Source organism: Neodiprion lecontei, chromosome 2 (genome assembly GCF_021901455.1).
Source record: "Neodiprion lecontei isolate iyNeoLeco1 chromosome 2, iyNeoLeco1.1, whole genome shotgun sequence".
In the NCBI taxonomy this organism is placed as follows: Eukaryota; Metazoa; Arthropoda; class Insecta; order Hymenoptera; family Diprionidae; genus Neodiprion; species Neodiprion lecontei.
The window spans coordinates 19508240-19534111 of NC_060261.1; positions in this window are offsets into that span (position 1 = coordinate 19508240).

Sequence of the window (25872 nt, forward strand, 5' to 3'; positions counted from 1 at the left end):
AATTAGAATATCGCGAATTCGAGGAAAAATCACATGACAGCAGCACGGCGAAAATCAGGATCATCGCTCGTGTCGACACTCTACGTTCAGCTTTCACTCTAAGAAGACGTGCTATCGCTATATCGTACCGCTATTACTATCTCTACGTTCAGTTTTCACTCTAAGTAGACGCGTTATCGCTATATCGTACCGCTTGTAACAGTTGAATTTAGCCGCCAAAGCAGTGACTACGGGACTCAATGATAGGTAGGTCCGTAGGGAGGGGGGCTTTCACCTAAGCGGTGATACGACGGGTTCGAATCGATCGAGAAGAGAAGCGGGAGACGACGGATGAGGGTTGATCGTCATCACAGTGCACTCTAAATAAAGTAATCATAACGAACGAAGAAATAAAACCGACGAAAATGAAGTAAACGCATACGGATTCCCGATCAAGGAAAAACCACCGAGATATGACGGACGAGGGAATTCGAATTGGCCGGGCACGGAATTAGCGAGCGCAACCGAAGAAATGGGAACTGGGATATGAAGAATATCCTCAATGACACGCTTATGATAAGTTTTTATATATTCTGACCTGTACTATTTTATCTGTAATTTTACGAGTATGCCGTTAATGGAATTGTTATTGTCCTAGATGTCCGCCGTCCCCATTTTATTTATACAATTTATCTATTATTTTCTGTTATATTTATACTTCTCTTTTATTCGACTTCCATTTATCGATGCATGTCCTTCGCTCATACCAACATCCGAAATTTCGTTTTAAATATAAACAATAAAAAACAATAGAAGTAATTTGATAGCGGATGATTTTCGTTAATTGCGCGAGGCTCCGCAATTGGAGTTAATCCTAGTCTAAACAAACCGCGAAAACGAAAAGACCGTTACACGCTATTACTATCTCTTGTATCTCTCGTATCGTAGATTAAATTTCTCGCTTTTGTTACCGCATCGTCGGTTCCTTCTTTATCTACTTTTTTACGTTAGTGAGGTTCCTTTTCTATTTTGTGAATCCGCGAAATTACTTGCAATATATCGTATCTTTATTTCTCTCTTTCTTGCAGTTGGTCTACGTGAGCCACCTGGGCTCGTACCTTATTCTCTATTATCTCTTATCTTGTCCCTTTCTATTTCTTATTGCAAGTAACTTCGCGACTGGTTGACTATCACTCACGCATTTTTAGTGACTATCGCTTTATTTTGTTATCTTTCTCTTCTAGAATATCTAAATGTCGAATATCGCTGTATCGCAGCGTGTACTCTTAAATGATCAATTTTTATCCTAGCTATTGAGCATTACTAGTTCGCTATACTTTCTATGATCAATTCATATTTGTTTCTGTACCTATTACCTTTGATTAATTTATCTTAGTGAGTGTACCGCGTGAGCCATCTTACATCGCCGCGTGGTCCCGCTCGTCGTTCATTTGACATCGGAGTATTGCGCCGTATCGAATTACACCTTTTTCATTATTTTCTTCGCTAATATCGCTGATCGTAGTTGTCCGTAGTCTCTTTGGTTTGTCTTATGTTGCTTAATAATCCTCTTGAATATTATTTGTCTCATCTTAAATTATCTTTCACCGTACTGAACATTATCGCTCTTTCTTTTCGCAATTACCGCAAACTAGAGACTACGTATTATCTGTTATTTTCTATATCTTATAATAATTCTCCACTTGACCCGTTTCGTTGAATTTACCTTGTAATTAATAATTCCCCGTCTCTGTTATATTGCTGATAATTCTGGTAATGTGATACCTATTACAATTTTTGTATTTCGCATGTTTCTTGTAATCGTTTCTCATATTTTATGGTTTACTTGATCAATGTTTAATTTAAGTACCGTATATCTTTTTCTGTTCTGCCTATTTATTATAAAATCGCGTTAATTATTACCTCGAATCGTAGTATCGCGAGCCTACCCATATTTCTCGTTTATTCTGAAAATGTTCTGCTAACTGTTAAATCTCTCGCTTAACTTTACTCTGGCTGTAAATTAATTATCGCATCTATCTTAATTGTATCTCTATCTCTTTAGTTATTTGCTTGTTATTAAAATTTATCGCTTCTTAACCAAAATATTCGATACTATTTCTGCTTTACCTGTTTCTTATTTTATCTATTGGATTCAGCCCCTCCCCTCTACCATTATCTTGTCTATACTGAGCAAGCTGTGCAAAACCGTCGTAGAACCTGACCTTACCTTTATCTATTACCTTCACCTTTACCTTTACCTTTTTTTCTAATTATCTATTTTCTGACGCATGTGCGTCTGGCGCCCAACAATCATATCTTTCTCTTTTCTTATCTCCCTATATCTAATTATTCACGTTAGTGACTGCGCTGTAGGGTAACCGAGCACGTTATTTTATAACCCTCGATAGAATAATTTGTGCCCGTTACAATATATATATGTCAGATTGCATGAAATTTAACTCACTGACTGCCGCAGTGACACGGTAAAATACAGTTTTTATTGGATATACAGATTAATGGTATAATAGTCAGATATCGGTTTACTGATCTCAAACGTCTTCTCTCGGTCATGGTCCCAAAAGAAGCGTCCAAAGCCTCCATTGTTTCCACTTCAAAAATCCCCGTCCCTCCGTCACGCAAGCCATTCATTGTTTTTACCCTCCACACCATCCGTAAGAGGGTAAGGCTGTTCCCAGAATGTACTCATAAGGCGCAACCTCTTCTGCAGCCATAGAGCCCGATCTCTTGGCTCCTCGCACTTGGGTTTGCATAAGCATCGGCCGGAAATCGAGAACACTGTTTGGACGCAGCTTCGCTTGAAAACCTCGAACTCCTTGGCGATGCGACATATCTATATTATGACGGGACGCCTGGCTAGCGTACCGGCACCTGAAGTTCAACGCGTGCCCCCAAATATTGTGCTTGGTAGTGACAAGCCCAAATCTCATTACACACTCGATGACCCCACCACATACCGGTAAACCAACCAAATCACACGATTTACCGTGCCCCTTCTTTATGGGACACGGCCAATCTCTATCCCCAAAAACCGCGAAACTATACAATAAGAAAGTATAAAAGACGAGCGCAAATGTGGCTCAAGATCTATCATCTATTGTATCATACACCAAGGTAGATCAACGAATCGTCCAACGTAAGGACCTATCCGTGCATATATTGACGGAGCATCCCACGTCTACGAGGAGTCAGATATCGACACGACCCACGATCAGGAGAAGTGGAGTCGTCCTTCCAGGACTCCTCAAACACTACTCCCCATCAAGGGGGGCATTCAACGTATTAAACATTTTATCTGTTTTCAATAAAAGTCCTTAGGTATTAGGGAGCCGTGTCTGAGTGAAGAACAGCATTCCGTCTCACCTCATGGCTCATATACGGTGATCGTCCCACAATCCTCTGACCCATAGGTAGGGCACTTGAACCTGTAGAGAGTCTCTGTCATTGCGACTGGATGTCTTGATACAGGTGACGGCATGTTCGCGTAGAATTCACTTTCATTTGACTACCACGCAAATAATATCCAGTCTTGCCATAGGGAAGCCGAACTATTATCCAAGTCATTCTGACTACTATGCTATCACGTAACTAATATTCTGGCTTAGTACTAACTAAACTAATAATTATTAATATCGAAACAAACTGTCAGCAACGATTCCGCATTGTCGAATGCCATCCCTCTCACGACCACGCTATCACGCAAATAATATTCAGTCTTGCCGTAGGTAAACCGAACTATTGTCTAAGTCCTTCCGACTACAATGCTATCACGTAAATAATATTCTGTCTTAGTACTAACTAAACGAATCATTATCAATATCGAAACCGACTTGTCAACGACGATCCCGCATTGTCGAATACCGTCCTTCTGACCACCATGCTATCACGCAAATAATATTCAGTCTTGTTGTAGGTAAACCGAATTATTATCAAATTAAATAAGAAAGAGCTATTCCTTCCTAAATCACCACAAATTTATTACAGATCACAAGGAAAATAAATTCAAAACCTCACATCCTGTCTCTCATCCCGCCCCCCGGGAACGAAACATTCACTTGTTATTCAAACACTTTTTTTCTGGAAACAAATTTTTCGCATCAAGAGTCAACCAATCATAGCGATCGATCTGTGCGTGCTTCACACACACAGATCAAGTTTGACCCTCAACCGTTTACACGGCCTGTGATGATGGGTTTATTCCACTCGTGCCATTGCACGTGAGGGTGAGGAAACAACTTCTGAGGCTATCTCGAAAACCAAGTTGAAAAGGTCAAACTGTTCAAGCTCTTTCAGAAGTTCATCAAATAATCGACAAGTCATCATTCTCCACCTTCCTTCAGAGTCCAGAGACCGAATTCTGCAGCTCTATCCAAGAGACAGGAACTTCTTAAAATTAATATACATTCGAGCTTGCGTGAAATCTCCACATTACCTTACTTATTACGTATGACATTCTGACGAAATTCAGCCTGCGAACAAACTCGAAACGTTTTATTGGCGACCGTAACAGGACGCGATAATTTAGGCTGGAGAATTCTTCCGTTAAATCGAAAATATTCTTCTCGAGAAGAAATATAAATAAAATACCTCTCAAGGTAAAACTCAAGATAAGAAACGATAACTGTACCGAAAGTAGAAAGAAAAAAGGTCGTCGATCATCACACGCCAATCTTGCGAAATATCAAAATATCAATAACGCGTGTTTCGAAAATTTTGAAAACATGTCAACAACAGAGCCGTCAGGTCTCACATCGCTCGAACCAGCGATCGAGACAAATAGCCATAATCAAAATAACGATGCGGTATGCGACGAGAGCAATATTGAGTCACTCCGCAACAGCGAAAGGAACGATGCCGCACTCGCGAACAAGCGTCACCCGCGGAGAGCAAACGTCGGTCCTCGTTCTCAGGCATCAGGTCCCTCCTTCTCCAATAGATACAGAAAACACAACGTTACAGTCAATTATGGACATAGTACAACAAATGCAAAAGCAACAAAAAATAGATCAGTGCACACACCTGCGAAATCTTCGCCATCTCAATGAGAGCCTAAACACAGGTCTTGAGACGATGCGAGAGTTCGTGCTCTCATCCATGAGTACGTATTATGAAACACATGATCCACTGCTCGGTAGTAGCTATAGCCCTTTAACTCTACGAGAAGAATGCGGGAATTCGAGAATCGCTCTAACCCGGCGAAACGCGTAAAACAGATCGACGAGAGCGCGAGTCTCATGAGGATATTCAGAGGGGGGACAGTATCGAAGATACACAACACCTGTCGCGCAACGAACATGAAGCGCGTGTACGGTTCCACCTATTACGACAACATAGCCATGATATGGTAGGACCCGCGAATACAATCACGATAAGTAACTCTTTGAAGACCGAACCTTCCACTCTTTCCGGAAGAAATTCCGAGCTACCCATGCAATTTCTCGTCGATTTGAGGGATTACCGGGACGTATTTTTACCCCGGTATCACTTCAAAACACTCATAAATCAATGCTTGCAGGGACTATCTCTGCAATGGTGGAAGATAGTCAGAGAGGGAATCATACACTGGGGAGAATTCGAGAGACAATTCGGTCGTCGATTCTGAAGCGAAGAGCGACAAAATTCGGTAAAAAGAAAATTAGAATTTGACTGGTATGACTCAACTAAAAAAATGTCGAGATTAGCATACGCACTGTCAATCATCGGATTAGCGCGAGAGTTACGCCCTCTGCTTAGCGAGAGCGAAATCATACAAAAAATAAAAAGACACTTTCCCGAGGACATTAGAGTATCAACGCGGACGCTCGGGATCAGTAATATCGCGGACTTCTTAGATTTATTATCCTCATACGATGAGGAAGAGCCGGGCAATCGCGAGAGAACAAAACCCGAAACCTTCAATCGCTTCCAAAGTTAGTATAAAAAACCGGAAGAGAGAAATAGCAACCATCAAGCTACGAATCACTCAAGTAATGAAAAAAGGACTTATCAACCTCATCGTGATAACTCAAAGAGAACATTTCTGCCAAGAGAAGTCACCAAAAACATACGCGAACTCGATGAAACAGTAGATTTAAATGACAATCTCACATTCGAAGAACCCATAGAGGAGGAGGGAAACGAGCAAACGTCGCCTCAATAGATCCCGCGATCCGTGGGGTGACGCTAGGCTTCGGAGAAAATACACGAGAAGCGTTGTTAGAAGAGAACGACACTACAGTCTCGACATGCGTAACTTGCCCCTCCTTTAACATTACTGTGGAAAACATTCCCACCAAAGCACTCGTTGATACAGGGAGTGAGATTAGCGTTATGTCGTCAGAATTCTTCCTAGAACATCATAAGGAATTTAAAATCTGTCCCACTCTTTCACTAACCGGAGTTTCAGTTTGAGGTGCAACGTCTGGAAGGGCAGTAAAAGTAACACACCAAATTTTTGTCACAGTAAAAACAAAAAATCTTATAGAGAAAGTCGCCTGAATAATTGTACCGAAACTCTTACAGTCATGTATACTCGGGGTAGACTTTCTATACAAGAATAAATCCATAATTGATCTCAATAAGCAATGTATATCGCTCGAGTCACTAGATACCTTGCGAAACAAACAGATAGTAGCGTCTGATGACGACCAAACGAGTACGTCTGCTCAGATTCGTCGAATCCAAGTCCTCCCGCGCACCAGGTCAGAAACAACCCTTGACGAAATAAAAACAAAAACAAATGAATTAAAAGAATTATCATGTGAACAAAAAGTAAAAGTCCAGGAACTTCTTGAGAAACACAAAGGTGTATTTTCCGAAATTCCGGGACTCTTCAAGACATATCAGCACGAACTAAAAGTAATGCCAGACAATCCATTCAAAGCCATGCATTATCCAGTGCCTCTAGGATATAGGGAAGCGGTCGATCGTGAAATCGAGATACTACTTGAACAGAACGTAATAAGCAGATCCAAAAGTCCATACAGTAGTCCTCTGTTGATAACACCAAAGAAAGACGGGGGTGTGCACCTATGTCTCGACGCTAGAAGAATCAACGAAATACTTCAGCGTGACCATGAACAGATGGAAACGCTGGATGTTTTATTTACGGAATGTCGCAGCGCGCAATACATTACATCGCTCGACATGCGATCAAGCTTTTGGCAGGTCCCGCTAACATTAGAATCACGTCAGTATACGGCATTTCTCCATCTCGGAAAATGCTACGAATTTAATGTAACTCCCTTCGGACTGCGCACAAGCACGGCGAGTCTCGTTCGGGGACTCCAACTCGTATTAAGGGGATTGCAGGGGGTTATAAATTTTGTAGATAACATATTATGCACATCAGAGTCGTTCGAGGAGCATTTGTCAAACCTCAATGAATTGTTGGAACGATTTGAGAAACATGGTCTCACCTTGAAGCTCGAAAAGTCTAAATTCTTCTGAGACGAAATTCGCTTTTTGGGCCACATCTTGACCCGCAAAGGAATTAAGCCGGATCCAGACAAAGTTCCGGCAATCCACGCGTTTGCCACTCCGAAAAACCTTAAGCAATTACGAGGATTCCTTGGTCTTGTAAATTTTTACGGTAAATTCACCAAGGAACATGGCAATACAACTACACCCCTTCTCCATCTGCTGCGAAAAGGCACAAGATGGAAATGGGGGAAGGTGGAAGACGAGGCTTTAGAAGCAATCAAGAAAACTTTCTGTGAAAGCGTAATTCTTTACCATCCGCTTAAAGATCAACCATTCTACTTGCAAACAGAAGCGAGTGATTTTGCACTCGGTGCGGTCCTTTTCCAAAAGAACGAACACGGGGAAGAATTAGTACTCCACTTCGCAAGTCGCACACTAAAAAATGCTGAACTACGTTACTGTACCACGGAAAAGGAACTTCTGGCTGTCGTATAGGCGCTAGGGAAATTTAGAACGTATCTATTAGGGGGACGCGTAAAAATCGTGACTGACCATGCCGCGTTAACCTTTCTCCGACAATGTCGCTTAGCCCACTCAAGGCTAACACGATGGGCTTTAGCTATCCAAGACTATTTTCCAGAAATTGAACATCGCCCCGGAAAACGCAATATCGTAGCTGATATTCTTAGTCGACCCATCATCGAACCACCCAAAGATGAAATTGTAATTGCATTACTCGCTGGAGAAATGTCTGACAAGTTCCGTGATTTACTGAGAAAAATCATCGAGAAACAAAAACTGGATCGCGATTGTTAGGATTTACAAAAAACGCTATTGTCAGGCACTGATAGTCAGAAGTACGTCCTGCGCGAGAACGTACTATATCATAGGCAACACGAGCGCAAGGCCCTCGTGATCCCCACTGATCATCTACGTCTCATTATACAAGAATGCCACGAAATATACGGGCATGCCGGTGCGAGGAAATGCTATCTTATTTTGCGAGATGACTTTTATCATCCAAATCTCAATCGACAGGTACGAAAAACTCTCTCCACCTGTGATACTTGTCAGCGAAATGAGGTTTACACCACAGGGTCTTTCGCTGAACAACAATGCATAATTCCGAAAAAACACGGAGAACTCTTATCAATAGATTTTTACGGGCCTCTCTCGCCTGCTTAATATGGGTACGAATACATTCTAGCGGTAATTGATGTGTTCTCAAAAATAACGAAACTATATGGTCTGCGAAAAGCCACCACGAAAAGTAGCTGGCGATGTCTCATTGACGATTACTTTGAAAAATTCGGTAAAGCCACCGCGATATTGTCCGACCAAGGTACGCAATTCACCTCAAAAAAAAATGGGAAACCCGTCTAAAAAATCATAATATAAAGAAAATTCTCACGTCAATCCGACACCCACAGGCCAATCCCATTGAACAAACAAACAGAGAATTAGCACGATTGTTTCGAAGCTTAGCAACCGAAAGGCATAATACATGGTATCGGTGGTTGAGTGCAGTTGAGGACTGTATTAATCATACACATCACGAAACCACAGGTTTTTCACCTATCAAACTACACACGGAAAAAAAGCCTCCGAGACCATGGCAAGAATTAATTCATACCCAGTGAACACAATTATGTCAAACTGATGTCAGAATGACGTCATGTCACGTCATGATTTACGTAAGATGTGAGTCATATATGAGTCACATATGACTCATAATTTCCCACTTCCTGACGTAAGATTCTTACGTAAGATAAATGACGTAAATATGACCTCCAATTGACATCATTATGACTTAACTGACGTCAAAATGACATAACTCTGATGTCATAGAGAAGTAAAGTCGGTACCGGAAGCTTACAAAAATATGACGTCCAGCTGACGTACTTGTTATTTAGCTGACGTCAAGATGACTTAAATTTGAGGTAAAATAGTAATGTAAAGTTGCTTACAAAATTGTGACGTCTGGCTGACATGATTATAACTTACCTGACGTCTCGATGACATAACTCTGATGTCATAGTGATAAAAAGTATTTGAGAATGCTTACAATAATGTGATATTCAACTGACATAAGAAATAATTCATATTATTAGAAAAATGACTAATAATTTGTAGTTGTAAAAAATATGAGTTAAAAAATTTAACCACCTGTTTAACTCGAAATGAAAAAATAATTTATTATCTTTATTTTTGGTAGTACTGCACTTTTTTAATAATTCAAGTTTGAATGTTGACAAATAAGAATTATCAATCTTTCTTTTATCATTTAACGAAAATGATAACAGTAAAAAATACAATTACAGGCCTGTAATTTAATTACGTTGTAGTTCGATGCATGTAATTAAAAAATTTGAAATTGTCTTTTCTTTCTGAGTATAAATAAACAGACGAAGCTTAAATTTCAGAATAGTATTGCGCAACTTACAACTTATCATAATAAAAATTTTTAATTATTGTAGTCTTTTTTTTAAGTAATAATGAAAACGATTCAAAAAGTGAAAATGACAATTACACATTCTAATATAGTTATTAAACATTGATACCTATTGTTAATCCAGATAGTAATTGTTCATTTTCACTTTTTAAATTGCAAACTAGCTCACGAATAACAATTTTATAAATGAGATTGCGCAACTTGAACTTTGACTTATTCCGATAAAATTTGGTAATTATTATAATCTCTTTTTTCTTTAAATAATAATAAAAAAAAATCCAAAAGGTGAAAATGACAATTACAGATTTTCGTGTAGCCAACGCACATCATTTTTTTGGAATCTAAGTCTGTAATTATCTATGTTCACTTTTTAAGTTAAAAACTAGCGGATAAACATTAAAACTATCAAATAGTATTGCGCAGCTTACAACTTATCATAATAAAATTTTTTAATTATTAGTCTTTTTTTTAAAATAATAATGAAAAAGATTCAAAAAGTGAAAGTGACAATTACACATTCTAACATAGTTATTAAACATAGATACCTATTGTTAATCCAGATAGTAATTGTTCATTTTCACTTTTTGAATTGCAAACTAGCTCACGAATCTCAATTTTATAAATGAGATTGCGCAACTTAAACTATGACTTATTCCGATAAAATTTGGTAATTATTATAATCTCTTTTTTCTTTAAATAATAATAAAAAAATCCAAAAGGTGACAATGACAATTACAGATTTTCGTGCAGTCAATGCACGTCATTTTTTTTAGAATCTGTCGGTAATTGTCATTTTTCATTTTTTAGATTATAAGACAACACATAAATGATATAATATATGAATATTTGTGTGAATTTTTTTAATTTACGCATTATTTGCTCTGAATTTTTTTATCCATCAGTATAGTTTTTTTGATGGCCTGGCTTTGCCGGATTCAGCTTTGTCCCACGTCGGAAACTTTTCAAGAATAACTTCTGAAATATAATTGCTGTATAAATATTTTGCCGCTTTGTTGTTAAAATTTGTAGATTAAAATCATTTCTTACTTTCACAAATGTCAATCACTTTCAATGCGTTCACTTTGTACTTGGTTATTTTACCTTCCCAGGTGTTTTCCTTTGCAAATTTGTCAGAAAATATAACAGCTAATGCCCTTTCAGTGAAATCTTTACCATTAGCTCCTCCAATTTGTTTGACTTTCCGAACCTAGATGAAAATTTAGTACGCGATAATGTAATAAAAAGAAAATGACCAATAGTTACAAAAATGAGATTATATATCAACAAAAATTTGTCAATTTCCCGTACTTATTAATGTAGTAATATATCACTCAAAAAATATTTTTAAACATTTGTTTCTATATTTTTTTATTAATATTAATTAATGGAACTTTTTTAATAGTTAATTTTTTTATTAATTTGAGAAATTCTCAAATATCTGTTAATTTCAGCATCGTGGGTTTTTAAAATATTAGAGAATATATTTTTGTACAAAAAATGACGAATAATGTTCATGTTGAAATATACAAACGTTAAAATTGCAGCAATACCTATTCTTGACCATAAAATATTGAAATAAGTTTTTTTTGATTTATTTTTCGTTCTTGAATGGGATATAGGAAAAAATAAATATTTAAAATTTTCAGATTATATGGTGATTAATTATTACAATGGAAAAATTTTTAAGTTTCAGTAAAATTATTAAATCAATCCTTCAAATTATTTTTTTAGTCGTTAATTATTCTAATTAAAGCTAATTTTTTTTTTAACGGATTGTCAGTTATTAAATCAGTATCAATTTGGAAAGCCATAAAAATTTAAATTTAATGTATTAATTAAAAGATGTATGTTTTTCTTGAAATTTATATAATCAGATTATTATCTTGCAGCAGTCAGTATTTTCATCAATTAAAGTAATTTTATAATAGAAGAAATAGAAAATTTGATTTTCAGGCCCCAGAAATATGCCTACGCGCATTCGCGCTTAAGGCATGCAATTGAGAATAAATATTTTAAATGACAGTTTTTCAAAAATGTTTACCTTTATAAAATTTTATGTTCAATAAAGTTTGAAAAATGAGTGCATATGTACTGCGAAACAATTTATGTTGATTATAAATTCAATTTTCAATGTTCAAAAAGTAGATAAAGTCGCAAAAGTATGAAAATTTTTCAAATGTTGAGATTAAAATTTTTCAACCTAATTGATTAATGTAATTATAAATAACTCACGAATTCATCTTCGAACGTCTTGCAAGATTTTAGTCGTACTTCAAAGGCTGCCACCCTTTCTTGAGTATCAAGTTTTAAATGGGATTATACTTCAGCAGAAATAGCAGAGTCCAAACTAGAATTTCCATTGTTGTTAAGAACATTCCTTTGCTTCAAGTCCTTTACTTCTGTTAGTAGTTTACCCAGTAAAAAAACACAAGTATCTAATTTTACTGAAATCAAAATAATAATAATAATAATAATAATGCCGTAAAAATAAAACAATTTCATCATTTTAATCATCCATTCACTTCCCTGAATATAAAAAAAGTATTGAAACAAAGAAAAAAGTATTGAATTGACAAGAAAAACAATACTTTTCAATACTTTTTTCTTTGTCTCAATATTTTTTTTTAATCAGGGTTAGTAGACAGCTAATAAAGATTGAAATGATAATATTACCTCCAAATACTCTGAGCTCGTGTTTGACTTGCACATCTGAGTCCTTATCGCTAACGCCGTTACTTCCTGAAGCTGTTGCTCCTGGTTCGTCCTGTTTTGATTTGTGATTGTTCAAAAGTGCCTTCGCACGATCCATACTCCTAGAAAGCGAGCCGTCTGAATCATCGTCATGAACTTCATGGGAGCTTTGCGAACTAGAGTCTTCTTGATTATTTCTTTTTAAGTAACTGGAGCTCTTTGATGGGGAGTTTTGGGGAAGTTGAGGCAGTGCAGGAACTAAAAAATAGAATTATACCATTTATATTCGTGAACGTCAATACATACAATGCATTTATGTGCAATAGTTTTTAAATAAAGAAGCACCAATTATTTAATGTATTGAAAATTTTTACCCGGGCGATCGTCGTCATCGGAACTACTGGAATAAATTTTATTGTTCTTGCCATTTATTTTTAAAACATCTCGAACCGGCGAAGTGACTTTCCTTTTTCTGTGTCCCCGTCCGCGAGGCTCCGGCGCTGATGATATTTGAGAGTCATACTGCGAGTCTTCAGCTGCTTTTCTTGCGCTTTCCAAAGTACCTATGATCATCATAAAAATTATATATAGTTTTTTGAGTTTCAAACTAATTAAAAATTTTATTAATTAATCAGATAATTATAAGATTAATTATTCAATTTTAGAATTTAAAATGTAAATAAATAAATTGCAAAGTTCAACAATTAACGCGGAGGCTAACGGAAATCTGACTTTTTTTTTCATCAGTAAACAATTAAAAAAAAATACAGATGTAGATATCTGTTGCTTTCAGTATAATTAATAATTTTAATACTTACTGCAATATCTCAAAATTTGTATCTCGTAAACTGGCCAGTCCTTAGGTGGTGTTTCTCTGTTCTTAATCTTTTGGGCAATATTTTTTGTCCCTTTCTTCGGCCACCAACATGCAATCTTATCTTTGAACTTTTCATTGTACAAAAGCCAATTCGTGGGTATTTCTGAATACGTATCAAATTTGATGAATGATATGACAGCGTAATCCTTTTTTGTCTTTATACTTGTACTAAAAATTGAAAATAATAAATTAATAGTTTTAAAAGAATATTATTAAAATTTTAGGTTAGGTTTTGCTTTATTGTAACTTTTGATGATAAACGTTGTGTATTAGTATATACTTACATCTTGCTCATCTTTAAAATTTTTTTTTTTTTTTCAAATATAATTAACTTTGTTTTTGAAAAATAATCACTTTTTATCACTGTTTATAAAATTTATGCAGACCAAGGACTAAATGCACCGCTACTTCATTTATCAGCATGAGGCCCACGCCGTGGGCTAACAGTAAGTAGAAGGGAGGTCAATATTACTGCGCAATGCGCGGCCCGCGCTTTTTATACATCCACAAATTTATTTATTTATTTTCCTATTGTGTGCCTGAGAATTTTAAATAAAAACTTCTATAGAAATAATTTTTTATTACAAAGTATTATGATAGTAATTAATTGTAATGATGTTATTAGTGAGTTATATTTATAAAAGATTAAAAAACTTTTTTCACTGTTAAATTACGCGGTTAATTGCGCAAAATGGCTGCCTAACATCTGAGCACAAAAAAAATCTAAAGGAGCCTTCATAATCACATATAGTTTATGTTTACATTTATATACATACATTACATCAAAATTTTAATTTACTGCTTATAAATAATAGTTTTCATAATGAATATTTAATTTAAATTGTTTGTGAAATGAGTGTTTTCATTTATATAAAAATCGAGAAAGATCTTGACTTTTATATTTAATAGTGAGTATCCAATTTTTTTATTAATTCAAAAATTAACCTAATAGTAATATTGTATTTTTTGGTTTTTATATGAGTTTCGATTTGACATATTTTATGAGGAGTAATTTATTTAATTGCATGTTATCAAAATCCTTCAAAGTTTTTATATCTGTATGTTGATTTGAAAGATGATCGACGTTAAAAAATAACAATAGAAAACTGACTAGTATTTCAAGTAAAATAAGCAGACATCTGACAATATTCAGATTTTATTTAAATAAATATATAATTAAAAAAAAATTTTTTTTTCATTTCAACATATGAGAAAGAATAAACAAATTATCGATATAATTTTTGAAATTGAACAAAAATTTGTTTCTATTGTCTGACATTAACTCTACTTCCTTCAATGTCATAAAAAAATTTTATTTTCTTTATTTCAGACGATATTCAGCTCACGCATTATTTTGAATATAATTGAAAATGCCTAACAAGCCAATAAGATTTATGACGAAACGAAGAATCAATCAACTTATTCAAGAGGAAATTCAGACTGCAAAAAACATTCAAGATGCACAAAGTACAACAGAGGAAATTCAATCATCACAGATCTTACACAGTGTTTCAGGGGCAACATCTGATGTTTCACGAGATGATGTTGAAAATGACCTTGAGATTTATGACCAAAATAGTGACCAATCTAGTCACGATTTAAATAAACAAATGGAGCAAATCACAGAAAGTGATAAAATTGAACGGCCGAAAACTTTAGAAAATGTACAGTTTCATAAAGAAACTGGGTCTGCTTCATCGACTACATTATCTGAAGATTTGCGGTTTTGGTTATCTGAAAATAGTATTTCGCAACAAGCTGCTAATAAATTAATAAGTATTTTTCGTAACCACGGGCACCAAAATGAACTGAAGAAAGACGTTCGTACTTTGATGAAAACTCCTCGTGATATGACAGGAAAGATTATTCATGGCAATGGGGGTTCTTATTTCCATTTTGGAATCGCCCATGGATTAATTCGCTCACTGAATAAATACTGTAATGTTTGCCCTACAACTATTTTGATTCAACTGAATTGTGATGGGATGTCTTTCAGTAAGTCGTCTAGCAGTCAATTTTGGCCTTTGCTGGCTGCAATTCAGGATGACTTTTATACTGAACCATTCTTAGTGGGACTTTTCCACGGTCACTCTAAGCCAAATAATTTTAATGTATATATAAATCCTTTCGTTGACGACATGAAAGATATACAAAATGAAGGTTTGAAAATCAATGACAGGACTATAAATGTACGACTCAGTGCTATAATTTGTGATGCTCCAGCTAGAGCATATTTAACTTTAACCAAATCTCATAGTGGGTACTTTGGTTGTTCCAAATGTATCCAACAAGGAGAATGGGGAAACTATGTTTATTTTCCAGAGATTAATAGTCCGCTTCGTACAGACGAATCATTCAAAAATCAACTGCAAGAAGAACATCACTTGGGTGAATCTTTACTGCTTGATTTAAATTTTGGGATGGTATCTCAAATTCCACTAGATTATCAGCATTTAGTATGCTTGGGTGTAGCAAAACGATATGTAATTCGTTTGGCTAATGGTTCCAAGGCACATCGACTGACAAAGGATCAAAAAGAAGATGTTGATGAAGCGCTAAAAGCCATCAAAACTTGTATTCCATCTGAATTTGCACGGCAGCCGAGACTGTTAGATACCGTTGCAAAGTGGAAATTCACAGAATGTCGTCAGTTTTTATTATATACAGGTCCAATCATATTAAAAAATATATTGAGACACGATATTATAATCACTTTATGGCTCTAAGTGTGGCTATAAGAATTTTATGTGATCCTCAAAGATACTTAGTGTATAACGATTATGCTGATGAATTGTTAAGGTGGTTCGTTGATGAGCATAAAAATTTGTACGGTCAGAATTCAATATCGTACAATGTACATAATTTAGTACATCTTGCCAAGGATTGCAAAAAATTTGGGCCGTTAGATGATTTTAGTACTTTCAAGTTTGAAAATTTTACGTCAAACATCAAAAGTAAAGTTAAAGATGCACCAAAACCTTTAGAACAGGTAGTTAACCGTGTTCATGAAGAAGATGATTTGCCACTAAAGAAACATATTTTTCCATCATATCCAGTGATTAGAAAATCAGATAATGGTGAAATTAATTCTTTAGAGTTTAAGGGCTTCACTTTGAGTTAAAAAAGAAACGAAAATTGCTGTTTATTGTCTAATAATAATATTTTATTGATTAAGCGCATAAATGATACCAATGATCAAGTAACAATAAAAGGCGAATATTTTTTTCAATTTGAATCGCTATTTGTAAAACCCTGTGACTCTAAACAATTGAATATTTATTTGGTAAAAAAAAGTATCAATCCTAAATTAAAAACTGTCACAACAGACCTTGTATAGTCAAAATGTTTACATTTTTCATTTATAAATAGTGATTATTTTGTTACTGTACCTCTATTACAATATAATAATTAATTTTGAAATTAGTTTATATATTTTATTTATGACAATATCCTAATATTTTCAATGTTAAAAATATATTTAATGTTTGCATTTAAAGAGAATTTGCGGTAAGTTAAATTTGGACACTAAATATAAAAGTAAAAATTAAGAAATGTCATATGAAATTCCACTTATGAATTATTAAATCAATACATGATACAACATAGAACATAGATAGAAAAGTATCGTTGATCGTTTTTTTTTATACCGTCGTGACATTAGTATTATGTCACTCGTATGTAAAAGAATGACCGGAAGCTGATGCTTAAGTATGACGTTCATCGTACATCAATTTTACGTAAAAGTATGAGTTGTTTCTTACGTGAGAATATAACAGTATTATGATATCCTTTCGACGTCAGAATATGACTTGTAATTTATGTAATTGTATGATTTATTTCTTACGTTAATAATATATAAATTTATGACTTTGATGTGACGTCACACATATGATAGGGATAAGACATAATATTTACGTAACATTTAACTCACAATCATGACGTCATATAAAAGTCAAATCTTAGGTCAGCACTATGTCATAATGATGTCATACTACATGAAATCATATCAGAGTCATCAATAAAGTCATTTTTATGTCATATCTATGTAAAAAGTCGATGATCTCTATGTGACCTATCTATGACGTCATATGGAGGTCATGTGTTCACTGGGTAATGTAAAAAAAACATCTGTTCCACATGAAAACCTCATCTTCCGTGTGCACAAGAATATCTCGCGAATAAGAGAGAAGAGTGCCGAAAAATTAAAAAAAAAAGCACAAATTCAGACATTTCAAAGTCGGCGATCCCGTCTTAGCTAGGGCCTTAGCTATCTTGAATCCTGTAACAAAAACGGTAGCAAAATTTCTACCATTTTATGAGGGTCCGTATTATGTTAAGGCAAAGGTGCGAGAGACATCATACATACTCTCCTACCCAAATTCCAACCAGGAAAAGGGATTACAATAAAATCAAACGTAATTCACGGCAAAACCAAAACCGAGGGATGTTACTTTGATGACCTGGTAAGAGACGAGGAGAAACTGAAGCAAGAACGCGGCATTGGGACACGAGAATCGGTGGGCTATCACGGGACAACGACGAAGATTTTTCTTAAATTCATTCCGTCTCGAATAACACCGGGGGAAAAAAAAGGGATCCGGTTATCTCAGCAATATCGCGGATTTAGGGCAGGTCAAGTCCTACCCGGGATATGGGAATATCGTTCGTGATCACACGCAGGTGATCCAGATCCCCAAAATAAAAAAACGTGGACCCGTGCAGCCGGAAGGAGTCAACGAGGCCACCATCCGTAAGCGTGTGCGCGGTAAAATCCCTACGGGACGGTGTACCATACCTCGAAATACATAAGTAAAGACAAACAAGTTTTTTTTTTTTTCCCCCGAAATGCATGAGCCTTCCAAGGTTATACTAAAAAATTATAGTGAAAGAAAACTGAAAGGGCGATGTGACGGGACGCCTGGCTAGAGTACCGGCACCTGAAGTTCAACGCGTGCCCCCAAATATTGTGCTTGATGGTGACAAGCCCAAATCTCACTACATACTCGATGACACCACCACATACCGGTAAACCAACCAAATCACACGATTTACCGTGCCCCTTTTTCACGGGACACGGCCAATCTCTCTCCCCGAAAACCGCGAAACTAGACAATAAGAAAGTATAAAGGACGAGCGCAAATGTGGCTCAAGATCTATCATCTATTGTATCATACACCAAGGTAGATTAACGAATCGTCAAACGTGAGGACCTATCCGTGCATATATTGACGGAGCATCCCACGTCTACGAGGAGTCAGATATAGACACGACCCACGATCAGGAGACGTGGAGTCGTCCTTCCAGGACTCCTCAAACACTACTCCCCATCAAGGGGGGCATTCAACGTATTAAACATTTTATCAGTTTTCAATAAAAGTCCTTAGGTATTGGGGAGCCGCGCCTGAGTGAAGAACAGCATTGCGTCTGACCTCATAGGTCAGATACGGTAATCGTCCCACAATCCTCTGACCCATAGGTGGGGCACTTGAACCTATAGAGAGTCTCTGTCATTGCGACTGGATGTCTTGATACAGGTGACGGCATGTTCGCGTAGAATTCACTTTCATTTGACTACCACGCAAATAATATCCAGTCTTGCCATAGGGAATCCGAACTATTATCCAAGTCATTCTGACTACTATGCTGTCACGTAACTAATATTCTGGCTTAGTACTAACTAAACCAATAATTATTAATATCAAAACAAACTGTCAGCAACGATTCTGCATTGTCGAATGCCGTCCCTCTGACGACCACGCTATCACGCAATTAATATTCAGTCTTGCCGTAGGTAAACCGAATTATTATCAAATTAAATAAGAAAGAGCTATTCCTTCCTAAATCACCACAAATTTATTACAGATCACAAGGAAAATAAATTCAAAACCTCACATCCTGTCTCTCATCCCGCCTCCCGGGAACGAAACATTCACTTATTATTTAAACACTTCCTTTCTGGAAACAGATTTTTCGCATCACGAGTCAACCATTCATAGCGTTTGATCTGTGCGTGCTTTACACACACAGATCAAGTTTGACCTTCAACCGTTTACACGGGCTGTGATGATGGGTTTATTTCACTCGTGCCATTGCACGTGATGGTGAGGAAACAACTTCTGAGGCTATCTCGAAAACCAAGTTGAAACGGTCAAATTATTCAAGCTCTTTCAGAAGTTCATCAAATAATCGTCACGTAATCATTCTTCACCTTCCTCTCAAGTCCAGAGACCAAATCCTGCAGCTCTATCCAAGAGACAGGAAATTCGTAAAATTAATATAACATTCGAGTTTGCGCGAAATCTCCACGTCACCTCACATATTACGTATGAAATTATGACGAAATTCAGCCCGCGAACAAACTCGAAACGTTTTAATATACATATGAAAATAAAACATAGATAATGAATTTCTTCCTTATCCTCTCCTTCAATGAGATATATTTGTATGTTTTCTTTGAACTTTTTATTAAGTTCTAATCCATTATATAGATGCTCCAAATTACAATACATAAAGTACATCAAATGGCATTTTTCCAATGAATAATATTTTTATTTCAATTATCATGTGAGCAAATAATCAAAAAATATATGAGATTTTCTTCATGATCATATTTATTTTTGAAAAATTTAATGATGTGAAATATTTTTTTTTTCAAAAATTTTTGTTTTTTCAAAAGTTAATTGAAAATTATAATATATATACATGAATAAATATATATGTATCAAAATGAAACATAAATAATGAATTTCTTTCTTATCCTCTTATTTATTAAAATCGATTTATATATAGATATATATACAGGGTGTCCCTAAATTGCCTCCCACGGACTAGCCAGCATGATACCTTGTTAAAATCCAACCGAGAATTTCTTTTCCGGAAGCTCGTCCGACGCATAGTTTTTGAATTATAAGCGATAGCGCTAGGCCAATCAGAGTGCACCATTTCATCTAGATTTGCCGCCACGGAAATTGCTGTTTTGTTCGGCTGGGTGAATTATTATTATTCGTTTACGAATTAAATATCGGCACCTCCCCTCTCTCCCTGTTGTACCCCTTCTCGGGCGCTGACCTCGGTATTGTTGCCGCGGACACGCTGCCGGCCGCACATTCATGGGCGCACACTTGTGTGAGTAAACAGAAGCGCATCCTCAAGCATAAGGGGTACAGCAGCGAGAGAGGGGAGGTGCCGATATTTAATTCGTAAACGAATAATAATAATTTACCGAGTCGAACAACACAGCAATTTCCCTGGCGGCAAATCTAGATGAAATGCTGCACTCTGATTGGCCTAGCGCTATCGCTTATAATTCAAAAACTATGCGTCGGATGAGCTTCAGAAAAAGAAATTCTCGGTTGGATTTTAACGAGGTATCATACTGGCTAGTCCGTGGGAGGCAATTTAGGGACACTCTGTATATATACTAAGGGCTTCGCCCCTGCGCGCTTCGCGCGCCAATCCCGTCTCGGCGCTGCGCGCCTCACTATTTCCTTACGCATTGTCTAGTAGACAGGCGAATTCCTTCATATTGATTTGATGACAGGTCTGCACTTGCTGTCCACTTCAATTCCTTCTGTGCTTACTTTTCTGTTTTTCATCAATCTAAGCTTCCATTCGTTGGTTGGAAATTGGTGATCCTTCTCTATTGATATCGATCTATCTCCTTGACTTGCTGAATTATTTCTGCTACCGCTCTGCCCGTTATTCTCCAAAATCACCTTCTTTATATTATTTTTTTCTTTATATTTGTGTTGCTGTTCACTCCGCAAAACACCTCTTTCTCTTGTGGTTAACATAGATCCTGGTCGTCCTCTTGCCTGGTTATAGGAATATTTGTTTATTATTATTCACTGGCTTATTTGGTTATTCGCACTTACAATTTTATTTTCCTCTTTCTTTTGTGATACGTCCGACCATCCACCGTCTCCATCGCCTTGTCTGCTGTTTGAAACTCCTCCTTTCTGTTCGTTGGTTGAAAAGCCAGTATGATTTTTTTCGTTCGCTTTCGTATATTTTCGCTGCTGTTCTCGTCGTCTAATTTTTCGCTCTTCTATGTCCATCACATTGGTTGGTCGTTCTCTTGATTTATTTTCCAAATCAATAATCACAATCGATTCTTCTAATTCTTCGACACCCTTCGTTGAATTATTTTTACTACCGCTCTGCCGGTTATTCTCCAAAATCACCTTCTTTATATTATTTTTTTCTCTATATTTGCGTTGCTGTTCATTCCGCAAAACACCTCTTTCTCTTGTGGTCAACATCGATCCTGGTCGTCCTCTTACCTGGTTATACGAATATTTGATGGATATTATTCTATGGCTTATTTGGTTCTTCGCACTTACAATTTTATTTTCCTCTCTCTTTTGTGATACTTCCGACCATCCACCATCTCCATCGCCTCGTCTGCTGCTTGAAACTCCTTCTTTCTCCATTGTCATCGTAAATTCTGGCTTACCTTTTGACTGTTTGGTGATATATTTAGATTTACTATTATTTGATTGTTACTTTTCATACTTATTACTCACTATCTGGATTTTATTTTGGTTCTACAAGACATCAAAGTGTCCACTGTCTCCCTCGCCGGTGAAGAGTAGCGAGAATTGTGTTTCATTTTGTGATCCGATCCGGTGTGAATGAATTTGTTCTTCACGATACACGATTAAACATATCTTAAAAATGTCCGCAGCTGCAGCTAATTCTGCTTCTCCACCGTATATTCGATTTTTATTCATAAGTATGCGATTTGTAATCACCAGGTGACCTAATCACAGCACGGTTTGACTCATTACCTGTAATAAAACCCGAAAATGTAGACCAATTATCCATTATATTTGAAGCGATACTCAGTCTTACCTCTGCGTGTCGATCTTGAGTGCCGTATACACAATACGCCAACGCGCGAAAAAGACAATTCCTGTCGGGAATCATCTTGATAATTTTCGTTTGCATGTTCATTTTTTGCGCGTCAGAAACAGATACCTATAAAGAAATTTGTCAAAGACTATCATAAACAGCCGACGACCGCTGTCAAAGGGTTTGCTAGATGCTTTCTGTTTTGTTTTCGGGATCTCAACCCACCGCCAACTTCATGCGTATACTATTGTTATTATAATGTTTTCTTATACTATTGTTATTATAGTTTTTTTTTACTATTCTTATTATAATCTTCTTCTACCTGTTCATTCGTTTGAAACTTTTTTTTTTAGATAGAGATATATATATATATATATATATATAAATTATACATTACTATAATTTGATATAAATGGAGGTGATTAAATTGAATAATTCAATGATAGAAAAAATAAATAATCTAAGTGTATTATTTTCTTGAAATAATGGATTGTAACGGGGTAGATTGCGTAGGCTCCGATGAGCGGTAATCGGAGCTTACTCCACGCCCAGCCAAGGTGTTATTTGGCTATTGTAGGGTCCGTTTACGTCGACTATGCACTCGCGTGCTACTACTCCCAATGCAGGAAGTAAATGGAATAGAAAGGGATCGGTATTAAGGGAAGGTAAACGATTTAAAGTATATGATTGCTTATCAGTGGTCAATGCAACGGAGTCGGACAAGGGAAAGAGGTATGGTCTTGGTTTAGAGGGATAGGTGTCTTGCTTGAGCGCTGGGGTGGACCAGCCTGGTCTTGCGGGATGTAGCAGGCAAGCTAGCCGCGAGTTACAGGAGAACCTGCTGACTCGCGAACGATGAGAGTAGACTACAGAGCGTAAGGTAACTAAGAGCGTGGGAAAGGAATATAAAGTCTGGAGGACGTAACAGGATGATCAATCTTCAAAAATTGAAAATATAAAATCAAATAATTAATTATTTATCCATCTGTATGTTCTCTTTAAACTTTTCAATAAGTTCTAATCCATTGTATAGATGCTCTAAATTACAATACATAAAGTACATTGAATGACATTTTTTCTGGTGAATAACATCCTCATTTTAAATAATATTTTAGCAAATAATCAAAAAATATATAAAATTTTTTCAATAATCTTATTTATTTTTTAAAAATTTAATTGATGTGAAATATTTTTTTTTCGGAAATTTTTTTTTTTCAAATTAATTGAAAATCACAATATTTACTATTATAATATATATATAACTTTATTAACTGAGAGGATAAGGAAGAAATATATTATTTCTGTTATTTTGATATATATATATATCAAAATAAAACATAAATAATGAATTTATTCCTCATCTTCTCATTTAATAAAATCAATGTATATATATATATGAATTATACATTGATATAATTCAACATAAATAAAGGTAATTCGATTCAATAATTAATTGACAAAAAATAATTAATCTGAATAAATTATTTTTCCCAAATTAATGAATAATTAATTTTCAGAAATTAAAAACATGAAATCAAATAATTGATTATTTATCCAGCTGTATGTTTTCTTCAAACTTTTCAATAAGTTCTAATCCATTGTATATATTCTCCAAATTGCAATACATAAAGTACATTGAATGATATTCCTTCAATGAATGATATTTTCATTCCAAATAATATGTGAGCAGATGATTAAAAAATATATAAAATTTTTTTAATAATTATATTCATGTTTCGGAAATTCAATAATGTGAATCATTCTTCTGTCCCAAAATTCTTCTTTTCTCAAAAGTTAATTGGAAATTATAATGTGTATATATATATATATATACATATCAGGATAAAACATAAATAATAAATTTCTTACTCATTCTCTTATTTAATAAAATTGATTTATATATATATATAAATGATACATTAATATAATTAAATACAAATGGGGGTAATTGAATTGAATAATTTATGATGAAAAAAAAACAAATAATCTCGATAAATTTTTTATCTTAAATTGATGGATACTTAATTTTTGGAAATTCAAAATATATAATTGAATGATTGATTGTTTATTTATCTGTATGATTTCTTCAAACTTCTCAATAGGTTCTAATCCATTGTATAGATGCTACAAATTACAATACATGGAGTACATTGAATGGCATCTTTTTAATAAATGATATTCTTATTCTAATTATCATGTGAGCAAATAATCAGAAAATATATAAGATTTTCTTGATGATTATATTCATTTTTGGAAAATTTTATCATGTGAAATATTTTTTTTTCAAAAATTTTCCTGTCTTCAAAAGTGAATTAAAAATTATAAAATATATATATATATATATATATATATATATATATATATATTTATAATATATATATATCAGAATGAAACATGAATGATCAATTTTTTCCTTATCCTCTTATTTGATGAAATTGATTCATATATACTGTAACGTGGTATTTCATACACCGTCACATGGTTTAATTATCGCACTTACCTACGTACGAATATCGCTAAGAATAACCAAAGCACGTCTAAGGCCAATAATCCAAAAGGAACGACTAGTTATTTTCAAGTGAAATTCTCTTTATTAAGCTAATTCTATTCTATTTCCTAATTTTGTAACGCGCTACGAGAGCCATCTACGAGACTTCCGCTTCAAGATAACAGGATACTGCCTGACAGGGGTCACGTACAAGCTCAACAGCGACCACCACTGACTACAGACGAACGAATACCGCTGAAACCACTCCCGATGAATGCCTATCTCAGTTGTGAACAGGGTCGTGCGTGATGCACAAACAGTACTTCCAACTATTTAAGACTTATCGGCCAGGAGCCGAACCACGAATCAATGCTTTTACCTCTCGGATGCATCGCCAGACGGTGTACAGGGCTGTGCGTCAAAAACACAACAAAACTACCCGTCGACGATACTTATCAGCCTGGAGCCGAACCGACCATGACACCTACTAAGTCGTTGTCTATCAAATAGAGGACGGTTTTCTCTTCACGAACCGTCCTATCGAAGGGCTGTGACGTGGAATAGGCTAGACTATGCTGACCACGTGCATTTGGTGGATATAGTGTGCGGATCCGGGTCGAGGGCCATAACCACCAGATCGTTCCGGCATGAGGGCTCCGATGAGCGAGGGCCGAGATGCAGTGCAAACGAAATAGCTAGAACGGGGAGTACCAGTAAAGCAAGAAGTGAAGTACAATCGGTCGCAAGTCCAAGGGATCGGTGACGCAATATTATCGCATACCTCACATCGCAACAGATGAGCGGTACGACCTCCCCTCTCACCAACGATGCAGCACAGCTTAGGGTAAACATCTCCGACCACCTTCCGACGTCCCGATACCTCGATACCTGTCGTCGAGGAAGAGGACAAACAAGCGGAGAGGGATTATCGCCGCCTACCTGTAGACAGACCTACACGACCTGCTGGCCCAATTAGAATAACGCAAATTTGAGGCGGAATCACGTGATAGCAGCACGACGAAAATCAGGATCATCGCTCGTCTTGACACTCCACGTTCAGTTTTCAATAATAACAGACGTGTTCTTGCTATCGCTATGAAAGTTCCTCGT